This window comes from Hordeum vulgare, chromosome 3H (assembly GCF_904849725.1).
Source record: "Hordeum vulgare subsp. vulgare chromosome 3H, MorexV3_pseudomolecules_assembly, whole genome shotgun sequence".
Classification (NCBI taxonomy): Eukaryota; Viridiplantae; Streptophyta; class Magnoliopsida; order Poales; family Poaceae; genus Hordeum; species Hordeum vulgare.
In genome coordinates this window covers 222669669-222671978 of record NC_058520.1, presented here as the reverse complement: position 1 = coordinate 222671978, position 2310 = coordinate 222669669, and positions in this window count along the sequence as shown.

The following is a 2310-nucleotide window of genomic DNA, read 5'->3' as shown; positions in this document are numbered from 1 at the left end:
AAAGTCTAACCATAGCATTAAACTGGTGGATCCAAATCAGCCCCTTGCGAAGCAACGCATAAACTAGGGTTTAAGGTTCTGTCACTCTAGCAACCCATAATTTACTTATTACTTCCCAATGTGTTCCTCTAGGCCCAAATGATAGTGAAGTGTCATGTAGTCGACGTTCACATAACACCACTAGAGGAAAGACAACATACAATGCATCAAAATATCGAACGAATACCAAATTCACATGACTACTTATAGCAAAACTTATCCCATGTCCTCAAGAACAAACATCACTACGCAGAAAGCATAATTATGTCCATGATCAGAGTGGTATTGAATACCATTGAGGATATGAATATATGATCTTCCACCAAGTAACCCAACTAGTATCAACTACAAGGAGTAATTAAAACTACTAGCAACCTTACAAGTACCAATCGGAGTCGCGAGATGGAGATTGGGTACAAGAGATGAACTGGGGTTTGGAGATGAGATGGTGCTGATGAAGATGTTGATGGAGATGAGTCCCCTCCGATGAGAGGAGTGTTGGTGATGACGATAGTGACGATTTCCCCCTACGGGAGGGAAGTTTCCCCGGCAGGACAACCCTGTCGGGGCTCTAGATTGGTTCTACTCAAGTTCCGCCTCGTGGCGGCGGCGTTTCTTCCCGCAAGCTCTCTCTTGATTTTTTTTTCTCGGACAAAACCCTCCATATAGAAGAATATGGGAGCCGAAGGGGTAACAGGGGGCTCACGAGCCCCCAGGCGCGCCTAGGGGGTGGGGCGAGCCTGGCAGGCTCGTGACCTCCTGGTGGCTCCCCTCCAGTATTTCTTCTGCCCAGTATTTTTTATATATTCCAAAAATAATCGCTGATTTTCACGTCATTTGGAGTTGTGCAGAATAGGTATCTCAAACTTGCTCCTTTTCCATCCCAGAATTCCATCTGCCGGCATTCTCCCTCTTCATGTAAACCTTATAAAATAAGAGAGAAAAGGCATAAGTATTGTACCATAATGTGTAATAACACCCCATAATGCGATAAATGTCAATATAAAAGCATGATGCAAAATGGACGTATCAATCATCACCATCACCGGCGTGCCGTCACGCTGCCGGAGAACTCATCTACTTCCCCGTCTCTCTTGCTGGATTAATAAGGCGGAGATCGTCATCGAGCTGTACGTGTGATGAACGCGGAGGTGTCGTCCGTTCAGTGCTAGATCGGAACGGATCGTGGGATGACGGTGATTTGAATCACGAAGCTCTTCCACTACATCAACTGCGTTTCTTAACGCTTCCTGCTTAGCGATCTACAAGGGTATGTGGATCCGATCTCCCTCTTGTAGATGAACATCACCATGATAGGTCTTCATGTGCGTAGGAATTTTTTTGTTTCCCATGCAACGTTCCTCAACACTTGGTTAGGTGGTCGATAATGACCCATACGGAGTTGTGCCCTTTGCTGGATCTTCTTCTTGATGCCTTCGATGCTCTTGTGCCCCTTCTAGGCCTCCTTGATGTCGTCTACCAGCATGGGTCTGACTTTGAAGTTAGCTAGGAAACCTGGTTCAACTAGCTCCAACCCGAAACTTTCCATCTCTTCATATAAGGCGGGTAGCCTTTCCTTGAGCATAACATTCAAGGTGTTGGCCTTCCGGCTTAAGGCATCGGCCACCACATTGGCCTTATCAGGGTGGTATTGAATGCTAACGTCATAGTCTTTGATTAACTCCAAACATCTTCGCTGCCTCATATTCGATTCCCTTTGAGTAAAGATATATTTTAGACTCTTGTGGTCGGTGTATATTTCACATCGCTTCCCCAAAAGGTAATGTCGCCATGTCTTCAGGGCATGCAATATTGTTGCCAACTCGAGATCATGTGTGGTGTAGTTTTCCTCAAGCGGGTGCAGTTGTTGTGACAGGTAAGCCATGACCTTGCCGTCTTGCATTAGGACTCCATCGAGCCCAGTTCTTGAGGCATCACAATATATCACAAACTCCTTGCTGATATCTGGAGTAGCCAATACCGGGGCGGTGGTCAATCTCTTCGTCAAATCCTAGAAGCTTTCTTCACACTCCGGCATCCACTCGAACTTCTTGCCTTTCTTCAAGAGCTGAGTCATTGGTCGAGCAATGCGGGAGAATCCTCCTACGAACTTGCGGTAGTATCCCGCGAGTCCAAGGAAGCTTCTGACTTCCTTCACATCGGTTGGCGACTCCCAGTTGGTTACAGTGGTAATCTTGGAAGTGTCGACCGCCAGTCTGTTTGCCCTCATGGTATGACCCAAGAATCCAACTTCGTGCAGCCAGAATAGGC